This window comes from Pezoporus wallicus, unplaced genomic scaffold, assembly GCF_028554395.1.
Source record: "Pezoporus wallicus isolate ANWC-B61680 ecotype Strahan unplaced genomic scaffold, APGP_CSIRO_Pwel_v1 contig_7505, whole genome shotgun sequence".
NCBI classification, from domain to species: Eukaryota; Metazoa; Chordata; class Aves; order Psittaciformes; family Psittacidae; genus Pezoporus; species Pezoporus wallicus.
This window is the reverse complement of record NW_026638908.1, coordinates 1,540,495-1,554,067: the sequence shown is the minus strand read 5'-3', so window position 1 is coordinate 1,554,067 and position 13,573 is coordinate 1,540,495. Positions and strand designations below refer to the sequence as shown.

General features: G+C 41.7%; 1 protein-coding gene across 4 annotated transcripts in view; it reads left to right on the top strand.

Moving 5' to 3' along the window:
- Nucleotides 1–13,573, top strand: part of FYN (FYN proto-oncogene, Src family tyrosine kinase) — a 143,106-nt gene that overhangs the window by 78,354 nt on the left and 51,179 nt on the right. For 3 of the 4 annotated variants that reach the window (XM_057413259.1, XM_057413256.1, XM_057413257.1), the window contains one exon: nt 8,420–8,554. The exons of the other annotated variant lie outside the window; for it this stretch is intronic. The gene's annotated coding sequence lies outside the window, so the exon portion shown is untranslated. The remainder of the gene's footprint in view (nt 1–8,419; nt 8,555–13,573) is intronic. 4 annotated transcript variants of the gene reach the window in all.

The window sequence follows — 13,573 nt, the reverse complement described above, 5'->3', positions numbered from 1 at the left end:
GGTAAGCTACGATTTACCAAGCAGTTGTTTGGCGTTTCTTGCATCCTGTCTCTCAGCTTTACCACTTGGATTAGAGCACAAGTTTTAAAAAAGCAGGAAATTGAACCATGCAATTTCCCTGCAAAATGTATACCATGCTTGTGTTACCTCAGTGAATTGTTGCACTAGTTTCTAATAGGAGTGAGAGGAGGCTTTAGATAAGTGCAGCAGGTCTGCATATGACCTGGCAAACTCCCAGATCACTGGGGTTAGAAAGGGCCTCTGGAGATCATCTACCCCAACCCTCAACTTAAAGTTGGTATCTAATGTCCAGCTGGGGATTTGAGTATCTCCAGCAATGGAGACTGACCTGCACATCTCCTGATCCTTGTTTGTAAGTATAAGGTCCAGCACAGAGTTTTCCATTGTCAGCCCAGTCACCGGTGTTAGGAATGAGTCTCCTGGATTACTTGATTCCTGCTGATTTGGGTTGGTATTTTTTGCCTTTTCTCATATTTAATGTACCTGTGGCTGCTCATTCTTTGTGCAAGCTGTTTGGTCATTTTCCATGATTAAATCTTCACACCCCCTCCTGAAACTGTGTGCTGTAGAAAGCAGTTCACAAAAGAAAGCTAAGTGAAGCTTGTACAAAAATGAAACATGTAACCCACCTAATGTGTTGGGGTTTATTTCCTCCCATTTTCTCACGCTTAAATGTAAAATAAGCATTTTACTGTAGGAACCAGGCAAAGGCTAATTTGCCTCATTTGAATGTGAAAAGGAGCCCACATCCTTCCTGTGCCCTACAAAGAATGCAGAAAGACTTTGCAGAGAAAACAGATGTACTAACACGTATCATTTGTTGGGGGAAGGGAGAATCCAGTGTGCTACCTTTATAGCAGTGCTGAACTTGCAAGAAAACGAAAGCACCAGCATACAAAATATAGTACCAGGAAGCTGACAAAGTTAGGACTGCTTGCTCTGCTTACGTTTATGCTCCTGGCATCCAAAAAACTGCTCTGAAAAAATATATACAAAAGAAAACATGTAACCACATTTTTCACGCTCAAGAAAATCTTCACTGAAGATGGTTAAGTGCCCAAATGCAAACAAAAAGCAGAAGCTCCAGCCCAGCCTTAGGGAAATCTGCATTTCAGAGGCAGTGTTGCCTTGCCAGAAGAGCGCACTACTGACATCATAAACAAACAAACATAACTCTTAGAAGTATCCCTTGATTTTAGTTCTATTTTTAATTCCCCTACCTCTCTAACACATAAATATGAAGAGTTAGTCCTGTCATCTCACCAAAAATGCAGAATACAGTGGGTTTTTAATGGTTTTAATGTTTTGTAGTGGTTGTCTATCTTCCATTCTACAGCAGCACTGAAGATGATAAAGAACAAATGAACTTTTAATGTTATTTCTACAGCTATGGGATCCAGTTCAGAATACGGTTCTTTCCTGACCCATCTGTTTATCCCTTCCGAAGAACTTCAGCAATGAGCGCTTGGAATTTACCAGTCAGCTTGTGAATCCACTGGTGCTCAAAACTCCCCAAATTCAGCAACCTGTGTGATGCAGATTTGGCCCTTGCAGAATAGTCTCTGCCAGTTTTTAGCTTGCAGACAGAAGGTAGTTGCATATGGCCATTTATAATTTATTATATACATGTATTGTCAGTAACAGTAATAAATAGGGTAAGTGTAAGAGAATGCTTTAAAGTCTCCTCTTAAAAGGCTACCTTAGACTTCCTAAATTAAAAACTGGTTTTGCAAAAGCAGATAAGTGAAGCATAGCAGTCAGGGTTTTTGTTCAGAAGTGGTAGCTGGGTAACATCCCTGGATGTGTGCAGTGCTTTGTGAAGGTTGTGCTGTTTCCCTAAATGCAGCACAATGGCCATTTTCTGACAGTCTGCAATACTGAGGTTCAGGACTACAGCAAAGACTCTTCAAAATTGACGCTTCCTGTTTGATATACCGCTTGCATCTTTGGAAAGTGTTTTAAAACTATGGCATTGACACACAAATATCCAGTCATGGACCAGACAGGCCCAATAACCTTGAAAAGAGAAATTTAAAGCCCACTTACTTACCTAAATCACTTATGTGAATGTGAATGCAATAGAACAGCTTGAGGTGTTTGAATCACAGTTTAGCTGCAGGCTTGTTTTGTAGGATCAGAGTAAATAAAATCCTGCCCTTGAACTAATGTCGTGTATTGGAACAAACATCTTAATGCAGTACACTGCAGAAGGAAGGAAGTGGAATAGAAATTAGATCACTTTACTTTCATGTATTATTTCTTGTAAGTGTAGTCTTCTTACGTATGGAATACACATTTCCTGTTATAAAAATATTGTAACAGCCTGCAGTAGCCAGACAACAGATAACCTACTGTTGCTGAAAACTAGAGTCCAGATGGAAGTGTTCAAAGCCTGCAAAAGATTGGATCTCTCATGGTCTGAAAAGATAGTGAGTGTGAACTACATAACTGCTGTGATTGTCATAACAACTGTAGCTTTCAATGTGGAAGAAATAATAAACTTTGACTATTCATACAAATGGCAGTGTAAAGATATGAGTACATTTGGTTCTTGCTTTTTCTTTTAAATCATCTATGCATTTAGACAGAATCATGTGGGGATCTTACCCTCAGTTATTCATGTGCTTTAATCTTAGACTGCAGGTCTGTCTACAGTAATACAGTTTTGCAACCCTATCCTGCAAGTTGTCTCATAGCACCTGTAAGTCCCAGCTGCATTAACTGCATTATCTCTGTGCTGTGATAACAGCCACAGAGGTAGGAATTGAATTTAATAGCAGAATCATCAATCATAGAACAGTTTGGATTGGAAGAGTCTTTAAAGATAGTGTAGTCCGACACTCCTACCCTTGGCAGCGACACCCCCTACTAGACCAGGTTGCTCAAAGCCCCATCCAGCCTGGCCTTGAACACTGCCAGGGATGGGTTAGCCACAGCTTCTCTGGGCAACCTGTGCCAGTGCCTCACCACCCTCATCATAAAAAATTGCTTCCTATGTCCAATCTGAATCCACTCTCTTCCAATTTAAAACTGTTGCCCCATGTCTGTCACTGAAGGCCCTACTAAAAAGTCTCTCTCCATCTTTCTTTTAAGCCCTCTGTAAGTATTGAAATAAGGTCTCCCTGGAGCCTTCTCTTCTCCAGGGTGAACAACTCCAACTCTGTCACCCTTTCTTCATAGGAGAGGTGTTCCAGCCCTCTGATCATTTCGTGGCCTTTCTCTGGACCCATTCCACAGGTCCAAGATCTTGAACTGGGGACTCCAGAACTGGATGCAGTATACCAGGTGGGGTCTCAGAAGAATGAAGTAGATGAGGAGAATCACCTCCTTTGACCTGCTAGCCACATTTCTTTTCATGAAGCTCAAGATACAGTTGTCTTTCTGGTCTGCAAGTGCACATTGCCGGGTCATATCTAATTTTTCATCCACCAGTACCCCCAAGTCCTTCTCCACAGAGCTGCTCAATTCCTTCAGCTCCCAGTCTGTACACGTACTGATGATTGCCCCAACCTGAGTTTAGGATCTTGCACTTGGCCTTGTTGAACTTCGTGAGGTTCACAGAGGCCCACTTCTCAAGTCTGTCAAAGTTGCTCTGGATAGCATCTCTTCCCTCAAGTGTATCAGCTGCACCAATCAGCTTAATGTCATCTGCAGACTTGCAGAGGACGCACTCCTACTGCCTATGCCATTAATAAAGACACTGAATAATAAAGATAGTACCAGTACCAGTACAGACCCCTGGGGGACACCACTTGTTACTGATCTCCATTTGGACATAGAGCCACTGACTGCAACTCTTTGGATAGGGCCATCCAGCTAATTCCTTGTCCATCCATCCACCAAATTTGTATCTCTCCAATTTAGAGACAATGATGTTGTATAGGGCTGTGTCAAAGACCTTACAGGAACCAAGATATATAGTAAATTTTTGTTTTCATTAAAACCGCCTTCTTCTTCCTAGTATTAGAAAAATGTTTCAACCATACTATTGCATCATGTTAAATGCTTTAAAAAATAAAACATGACAGCATAAAAATTCAAAGAATTTCTTAGGACAGAATTATTTTTGATCAGCCTTCGTCCTCTGACTTTCTAGAGTAGCAATTCCAAAGTTATCTTTCTGGATGGTTACACAAAGGAATAAGACACCACATGCTCCAGGGACTACGTTGCTCTTAAAGCCCTTATTCCTTGAACATTACAACATTTACACAGGTCCCAACATAGCTGAAAAAGTTCTGCAGCAACTGGTGGTCAGCCAAACTGTTGACCACAGGTTGTGGCCACTGTTTGGGAGCAGGTCACATGAAGGGTGATAGATGAAAAAGGACTAGAATCTGCTTTTTAATTTATGGAGGAGCAGTTTGATGCTCTAGATGAAGTATTTTGAGTGGCTGTAACCCATGATCACTCTTCTTTCAGAGACCATGCTTTTTATGGACATTCAAAATGGTAATTTTTATCTCTTCATTGTGGTCAGAGAGCAGATGCAGACTTTTATTGTGGTACAGTGACCCACACAACTAGCTGCAGAAAAGGGAAGCAAGAATCCATATCTTCATAAGACTTTCTCTTCTTGGAAGCATTCCAGGCACACAGAAAGAGGAAGCCTTAAGGATCTCATCTGGGTTTTGCATGATACCATTACAGACAATCTGTCTGCATGAACTGATGGGGAGCTGGAGGAATGGGAGAAAAGGAAAATTGTGAGTAGCAGAGGTGGAAGCCTGTCTTAGGAGAGGAGATAAAAGAGGGTGGAGGGCATGAGCTTGGAATTAGTTTCTTTGTTATGTCTTCACTACATAAAGTTGAGGGACAAAGCACATTCAACCCTTGTATTTTCCCTTATGAGTTCTGAAAAACTGTACCATTAATGTGTGGGGTTTTTTCTCTTCTCCCTTTATACAGAAGTTATTTCAGAAGCAACAGTGATCAGGCAGAGAAGAAAATCTTTAGTTTACTCTTTTATTCTCACGATAGTCAGAATGGCTTCCTTGATCTGGTTTCTTACCATAATTCATCTTCCCATGGAAAAACTATCCCCAGCATCTGTTCTTGCTATCCCTGTGCAGAAAAATCAGTGTTGCTTTCGGTTCTCCCCCATCAGACTATACAGCTTCAAAGCTGCTAGAGACTGGGCATTTAAGTGAGTGGCAAGGCGGGAAGGTTTATCCTGACAATCATATTGAAATCGGGTCCATGAAGTCCCCTGAATTTTAGAAGAAAGGGAGAAAGGAAAGAAGAGCAGTTTCCTTTAAGGTGAGTGAACTATGTTAGGAACAATTTTGAATGTACTATGGCCATAAAAGACTGAATTACACTGTTCATTAGACATAGAACAGATGTTCTGTGCATGTTCTCTGCAAAAAGCCAGTTATATATACAAGTCATGTAAATTTAAGCATCCAAATGATACTTTAAAAATGCTTGTCTTGGTTCTCTCATTCTTGGACAGCACATGTTAGTTTTGCTGCTGAGAGGTGGGCATGTGTTTGGCTAGGTTTTTTTGTTGTGCTTTGTTTTCTCTTACTGCTTTCTTCAGTGAGGAGATTGGGTAAATCTCTTTTCTGGTCTCTCCTGAGATCAGCACATTCGATCTGCCTGCGTCCAAAAGAATTATGTCAAAGCAATTGCTTGTATTTGTTTCTTAGCGTGTTCTCCGGCAGCACTGTCGCTTGAGGGTCAAACTGGAATACATTAAGCTGCAATTGGGGCAGAAACGCAGCCAGCCTCAGGTCAATGATGCCTCTTGAGATTTGCAAAAGTGACACTTCTGGGGTTCATTGCATTAACTTCCATAGCATTTCTGCATCTGCTCTGGGTGACTGACAAAGGTAGATGGGATGGTTAGTCTCACATTCTCCCATTTAATTCTTGCTCTGTGCATCTGAAGTAAAAGGACAATCCTTGCATCTGCCTTATTTCTTATTATTTCAAAAAGATTTTTTAAATCCATGTATTAAATCTGTTTGCTTTTATGTAGTTTCCATCATTTTCCAACCCTAACGATTCTATGATTCTATGATTTTCATTTAGGAAGATTACCACAGTTACTTCATCTGTAAAAAGACATTTGTCAAGTCTAGCCTATGTGATCCCTGTAATGATACATCTTTTGACATAAGCAAGCCTTTACAAGGCTTAAACACACAGTTGCACATGTGCTTAACAGAGCATCCTAATGATGTAGGATGTAGCTGGGGTTGTGCCAGAGGAAGAGGAGAAAAATGCACTCAGGAGAACAAAAAGTATTAAGATGCAAAATTGCACAATTCAAAGTGTACTTTAGCAGGCTCCAATTCATCTTTTATCAATAGGTCTGAAACCTTGCTCTTGATCAACTTTCCCAAACTTTTGGTCTCTTAGTGACTAAAGAGTTGCCAATCACAGTTGTGATTCTTGAGATCTGTTGGTAGTAATACCAAGCACAGCAGAGACCACGTGTTGGTGTGTCTATGAATGAATGTGCACTCGTATATATACACCACACTTGGACAGGCCTTTTCCCCCTCAAGAGTTTTCACAAGCTTTCCTGCTTTAGTTCAGTCTGCAGAAGTTTTGCACTACAATAGCTTATTTAAGATGAGATGTTTCTGTTATGTTTGTAACATTTCACTGAGATTTTTCTAATCTACGTATGTGTGTTTGTGTGGGCATCACTGAAAGTGATTCCCACATGTTTTTTTCCCACTTGTTGAACAGAAGAATATCTGTATGATCATAATTAAATATAATGAAATGTTTGTGTGAAATAATGCCTTCTAAATCTCTGGAATGGCATATGTGAACCAATGCTGAGCTGAAGTAATGGAGATTATTTTATCTGTTTTATTTGCGGAATTTACACTGCAGCATTCAGTCATAAGTGGGTTCATTCTAGAAGCTTAAAATAAGCTGATGCCAGAAACTGGCACAAATCAAACGCTTCCCAACCTTCCCTGCTTTTGCACATTAATACTTTCTGGCCAAAGGCCCAGGTTAAGATAGACAGCACAGACAAAAGCTTGCACTGCGTCCTTAAAAACCACCAAACAAATACTGGCAGGCTGTGGGATAAAGCAAATTCAGTAGCCAAGGCCCCCCACTGATTGCATGGTCCTTAGAAGCCCACCTGCCAGACCCCCTTCCTGGGGATGCAGAGGCAAAAGCTTTCTTGGCACCACCCAGTTCCCTTGGCAGGGTGAAGGGGAAGGCGAAGACAAATGGATATCCCAAGGGAGCTGGGAGGTGCCTGTGGGAGCAGTGTTCATGTCCGCTTACTTGTAGCACTTACTTGTGACACTAGCTAGTTTTCCTGAAGAAGGTAGCTAGTCCATCAGTCCATGCCAAAAGTGTGAAGTTGGGAGAGGAAGTGTCTGTCAGGTATGGAGGACTCCTTCCCTTAGTCTCTGATTCTCTGAGGTCACCTTCTGTGGCTGGGGGATCTTGGAATGGGTTCCCAGGCAGGTCCTTAGGACAAGATCCCAGTAGCAGGCAGCAGATGAGAAGTGAATTGCTGAAGCAAGGAGTCGCAGGTGCTCACTCAATGGCAGGGCTGTAATAACCCCCGCTGGTTTCCCGAAAGTTGTTTCCTTGCCGTCTCAGAGTGAGGAGATTTGCAGTGAGGTTTTGTGTGGAGGTATTTCAGAGGTGGCTGCTTGCAGATCCTGCAGAAGATGGACAGTTGAGTGTCAGCCATACTTAGATGGCACCCCAGCCCCAAAAGGTTGGGATTTCCCCTGGAGATATTTGTAGGCCATGAGCAGGAAGGCTGCTGGGATTACTCCCCTGAGAGGGGAGGGTTTCTTAATGGAAACACAAAGCACTGTCTGATGCAGTGACTACTCACCTGACCTCCAGCTTTATGCAGACAGTAGATCTCACCTGCAAGAGCTCCTGCTTTATGCCTAAAACCTCAAGATGCATGGGTGTGCATCATTTTTAAATCAAACACAGTTTTTTTCTCAACTTTGCAGAGATCGACAGTACATCACAGCCTGTGTTGTAAAGGGTTAATTACTGGTTAATTGCCCATAGCAGATTATTGCTGGAAAAGCAAAACAAAATTGCTTGTTCGCAGTCTGAATTGGATTAGTTTCCAGTCTCAGTGCTTTTTCCACCTTTGTTAGATTAGAGCCCGCTGTTATAAAATTTATTCCCTGTATGAATACTCTTATACTGTGAACAAAATAACAAAATTCCCTTTAGGCTCTTTGCTTATAACAAGGCCTTCTGCTACCCAGCGTCTTCAGTGCTTTAATCTCTCTCCCCTGAACACTCTTCCATTTTTTCCAACACTTTATTTGAAAAATGAAGCAGACAAACCTGATATGTTATTCGTGGAGCACGGGATCCGGAGCCAAATACAGCATCACTGTAACCTACCTACTCATCTTTTCATTTTCATTTGTTTGTACAGCTGAGGCTCGCATTAGCCCTTTTGGCCACAACCTTGCGTGGGGAATTCATGTCAAGCTGATTGACACCCAGGACCCCAGGTCTCATATTCAGTCTCTGCTTTGGAGGATAGAGTCCTCTCTCTCCCTCTCATCCTGTAAGTACAGCCTGTATTCTATATTCTATAAAGGCGATTCTGCACTTGGCCATTTCAACACCTAATGTGGTTTCTCCCACTTTCTACAGACCCCAGTTGCTTTGTGTCAGGCTTTTCCTTTCGTTGTTTGTGTTTTCGCTGTCCCCAGTCTCGTATCTAACCATAATGATTTAACTTTAATCCAGGTCACTGATAAGTCTATTAAATCATAGAATCATAAAATCATAGGATAGTCAAGGACCTTAAGATCCTTAAGTGCCACAAGTTCCAACCCCCCTGCCATGGGCAGGGAGCCCTCCCACTAAACCATGTCACCCAAGGCTCTGTCCAACCTGGTCTTGAGCACTGCCAGGGATGGAGCATTCACAGCTTCCTTGGGCAACCCATTCCAGTGCCTCACCACCCTCATAGTAAAGCACTTCCTCCTTATATCCAATCTAAACTTCCCCTGTTTAAGTTTGAACCCGTTACCCCTTGTCCTACCACTACAGGCCCTAAAACAGTAAAGGGATACCTGTAGGAACCCAATAGGAACACATCTGTTTGCTAATAAATAGTTTCCCACTTACAGTTACACTTTGGTTTCCTTCATTTATCAACTTTTTAATACATTTATTATGGTTGTAGACTCAGAAGTATCTTCAGTATAAAGTATGTCTGAGATTTGTGCCTGACCTCATACAGTGCTGTCCGCTTACAGAGTCCTGCTTTCCATGCACAGATGGAGACACTCCATACAAGCTTCAAAGCATTCAGTTTCTTCATAACGATGTTCTACAAAACAAGTCAAATGACTTAGACTTCTAATACTGTCAACGAGGCTGCCTTTGTCAAGTGAGCTTGCAAATTTTGCAAGAAATTACTTCAGCATAGTTTAGCAGGATCTCTTTTCCTTAAAGCCAAACGTATTGACTTTAGACATAGAGCTTTTTATATAGATATATTACTATGTATATTTATATCATGAACTGGGTCCTGTGTTGGTCCTGTGCAAAATACTGGAAACTGCCAACTGGCTTGTAATTGCTTTTACCCTTCTTAAATTGTGGCCCAAAATGACTCTTCCTCCTGCCCCTGGTCCTTCCCCAGGGGCCCAGAACTGCTTTACATGCAGCAGTAGCAGCTCTAAAGCTAGATATCTGAAACCTTCTTCAGAAACAAATCTGAAACACCTAGAATCATGTATTGGCTGCTCAACATCCCCTCTCCAGGGGCTGTTGTGGTGGAAAGTTGTTTCATCATCTTTGTAAACAGATCATACGACCTTTTACCTGTGTGCTGAACAGAAATATTTATTTAGTAACTTCTGCTGCTGTCCTATTGTTGTGAATGATTCTACCACTTTTATTATTCAGGATATGTCTTTCATAATCGTCTTAGAAAAATAAAAAATTATATATCTGATTCTATCTGCCTTAATTTTTTCTAGTATCTTCTTACTTCTTCTATATAATCTTTATTTTAGCTTTTTTACTTGTTACTATCTTTTCCCTTTCCCCCTTCATGTGTTGGTTTTGTATATAACATTTTGTATGTGTTTTCACTTCCCTGGTAAACCCAGCTGCTGAGTTTTTTCATTGTGTTATTTTTATCTAGCTCAGTCTTCTTTTTGTGGTTCTAACATTGTAGGCATTTAGGAAATATCTTGAACTGTTCCCAGATACCAGAAACTTTCTGTACGTTCTGCCTTCAGCCTGATTTGACTCCCGTTCACTGTTGTTTTGTGACATTGCCTCTCAGAAAGTATGCACTGTGATTTTAATTTATGCCAATATGAAGAGTGTATGTTCATATATTGCATAAAATGTTACTAATCTGGATTTGATTGCAGACAGTGTTAGTTATTTGCACAGAAAGTGTCGGTCCTTTTCACTCTAAACAACCGGTAACTTTCTGGTTTATGACCATTTCCTTCCTACTGGGACCAAGTGTACAGCAGTGATTGTCTGGCTTCTCTGCTAAATCGTGTATGGCTCGCAGGCATTTCAGGTGTAGCTACATCATACAACCAACAGTAAGTTTTGCTTCTGCCAGCACTGCAGCTCCTGCCTGTTGCTATTTCTGGCTGACTCAAGGAGCATGTCAACAGGTCCTGCTGCACTTGGCCTGGTGGGGTGACCACTGTGGGGCTCAGCTGTGTGCAGTGGGGTTTAGCTACATCCCACAAGCTCTTCACATTGTGGTCATTGTCGTTTGAAGTGCTCTTGAATTCTGCATTCCTTTTGCTGCTGCAAGGCCTACCTTGTATATGACTCATGTAGTTAATTGGAAAGAGCTTTAGTTCACAGGGTTAGGAAAGACGATCTTTCCTTTAAATTGGGAGCTAAGAGCTTGTCATTTGTAGCCTTTTGGAAAGTACATAAGGTCTCCAGCATAAATAACACAAAGGTTTTTTTTACACTTGTTGTATGTAGGTATTGAAGAAGCCCATCATCCTGTGGGCTGCAGCAATTCCAGTGGTCTGTAACAGATACCAACTAATACCCCACCATAGGTGTATTCATAAAAATGCAAGATTACTGACTTCCAACTTGTCAGTCACTCAGACAGATGTCATTTGTGACATACAGGGCCTGTCAACTCCCCTCTTCCATTTGGACTTCTTAAATCGGCTGCAACATTTTTTTAAATATTCTAATGATCTAAATGTCGCTATTATTTTTCAGAGTATTATTTTGCATTGCTACTCTTCAGGCAGAGGGTTTATCTGGTTTTTAGATGCTTGTAATTAGCATATAGGCAACTGAAAAGAGTCATCTTCTTACAGCCTCTGCTTTGGTGGATGTTGATGTCACTTGATATCACGGTTTTCTGCTGAATGTACTTTTGGTTGTTTATTTAACCTGACTCACCCAGCCAGCCTGGCTTACAGAGTGTGCATTCATTCCCTATCAAGAAGTCACTTTTCCTTTACAACACAAGACTGATGCCTGTCCCCTGTGCTGTTCACTAGCTGTTAACTTCATCAGACTTCAGTTCTTTGTCCTTTTGTGCTAGAAAATGGAGAGGAAGTGCAGATGGAATCTCCAGATCTCCTGAATTGTTGACAGTTGTGTAGTCTGCAAGCTGTATCAGAAAACAGTCACCTCCAGTGAAACCCTGCCTGTCTGCTCCAGATTACCGTTCAGTCCTGTACTTGTTTTTGTGTCTTAAATACAAAGAAACAGAAACCTCTGTTGATTTCCTCTCCTTCACACACTGCTCTTTTTATTCTGCTGATGAGGATGGTTGGAGCCATCCTGAGGGGCACTTTGGGTCAGTGCTTTACAACTGCTCTTGCTCAGACAACCAAACTGGGAAGGGCATGCAAGCAGGGTGAGGGGGAGCTCAAACACCGTCAAAATGTTGTCACAGCATCCAGCAGATGTGTATTTGCTTGGTCATACATGTACTATGGCTTGTGGACCACCTGATGATTTATGAGCCCCAGTGCTCTCTGGATCACCAGTCAAGGAACACCACTGTAGATTATCCTTTGTGCTAGGTTGAGCAACTATTCACTTGGGCAAACTTCCACACTCTGTCCTGTGTGACTAACGGAATAATCAGGTGGAGCTTTAGAGCTTTGCAAATGTACCTGCATTCACAGGTCAGTTTTAAAGCACAGTTTATTCACCTAAGCATATGAACTCGGAGAAAGAATGGAAAAGGTAGTAAGAGAAAAAAAGAAATCACACTTCCTTTGGCTCGTGGGGAGGGGCTATTAAAAAATGTTCGCAGATGCTGTTTTGGTCATTCAGTGAAAAATAGAAAGCCAGACTAAATCCACTCTCCTGACCAGATGCGATGCCATGCTTGACAGATACTTGTCTAGCTTTCACATTGTCTTAGGCAATGAATTCCAGGTTGTTTTGCTGTCTGCAGTAGAAAGGATTTTCTTCCCTAACACCTTGCCTAAATATCTGGTTTCCTTTTAGTCCATTATTTCAATGTGACTTCCTGCTTAGGCTATGAAGGATTAAAGCAGAACTTCCTATAGCTGCACTGAGGAGATTGTTCCAGCTTTAAGCTAAAGGACCAGGCTGTGGACCTATAACTTAAGAGTCACTACACATGGCCATCTTTTGCAGATCATTCCCTGAGCAGTATGTGCAATGACCTCAGTTTGTAATGAAATCAAATTATCTCTTCTACTTGCCCCCAAACATGGCATAAAGCTTAAAATGTGCCATATGCTTAGTGATACTTAGGTATTTTGATCAGTGGCCCTCTAGGTGATTGCTAGCTTCTTTAGGAAAATGCTCACTAACCCAACAGAAAGTATTTTTCATGGCTGACATCTGATCCCTTTTTAAGCCCTATCTTCTCTGGCTAACAGAAGGGATCTCCCCTCATGGTTTTCCCTACCATCACCCCTTTTTTAAACTCCAAGTCCCAAGTCTTGAAGTACCATTTGTGTTCTTCCATGTTGGCTCATTTTCGTTCAGAATGTGACTTTCCAATTGAAGCAGTGCAGCCACTTAGGAGTCAGGGCAGGCTGTGGAATTAATCACAAAAAACAAAAACTCATCAGTCCTACAGCCGTGTACACTGATGCAAAGACAAAGAGGATAATGTATTGAGAAGAGAAGGCATCTGACAGTGTTGCTGCTGCTGGTATCTTGAATGCTGATATCTTTTCAAGAGACAGAGGGAGACAGGAAGAAAGAGAAACAGAAGAGCAGTCCTGCTGATTGCCCCATCCCAGTTTGTGTAGGTCATTTATTTCTAGGAGCATTTCTCAGCTTTTTGGCACTAGGGACTGTGTGTGTTTAAAAGAAGAGACTGAACATAGACTTCCTAGAACACACCCCTGGTGGCATAGATGCATCCTGTGGCAGCACAGAATTGGATGATATGGGGACCTGCAGTTTGTAGGGTAGTTGGCAAAACAGAGTTGAGAATCACTGGTCTTGGTGGCCTCCTGGTTAGACTGTATGCTTCAACACTGTCACACTTCTGTAAGAGGGAATGCAAGTTAGGACCTGTCTCCTTCCATGTCCAGTGTCCAGGTTGTTTTTCACTAACATCTCAGCCTCC